The following is a 505-nucleotide window of genomic DNA, read 5'->3' as shown; positions in this document are numbered from 1 at the left end:
CTCAGCCCAGGAGTGGCGCTGCTGCTGGCGTTGCTTGGGATATAATTGATTGACAGGGACAGGACGAATAAAAACAGACCTTGTGGGTGTAATAGGAGGGGTTTTAAGGAACCGTTCCAGTCCCAAGTTAGTTTGAGGGGAAGGGCTCCTCTCATTTTCCTAACTTGTGCCTCCTTGTCTCCTCTTCCCTCTGTCCTTCTGCATGTGATCCGGAAATCGACCTCATTTTCTAGGATCCTCAATTCCTAAAACTCCTGTGGAGACGAGCGGAGCAAGGAGAGAGGAGACTTGCTGTAGGAGCTATGAGCAAGTATCCGTAAAAGAGACGCGATACACAGCCGAAACCATTTCAAACTTTCACAAACGAACTCAACAAAACGGGTCTTTGGTGCCAGACAGAACAAATAATGACATATGATATCCGTTCATTCACGTCATGCCATCCTCTTAGTTAGTCTACGTTCAATGTAAACAGAGAAGTTGTCATGAAAATCAATCCAACGAT

This window comes from Aulostomus chinensis, chromosome 14 (genome assembly GCF_037954235.1).
Source record: "Aulostomus chinensis isolate RoL2024-O1b breed Wild chromosome 14, RoL_Achi_v1.0, whole genome shotgun sequence".
In the NCBI taxonomy this organism is placed as follows: domain Eukaryota; kingdom Metazoa; phylum Chordata; class Actinopteri; order Syngnathiformes; family Aulostomidae; genus Aulostomus; species Aulostomus chinensis.
The sequence above is the reverse complement of the archived record's forward strand: the minus strand, read 5'-3'. Positions refer to the sequence as shown.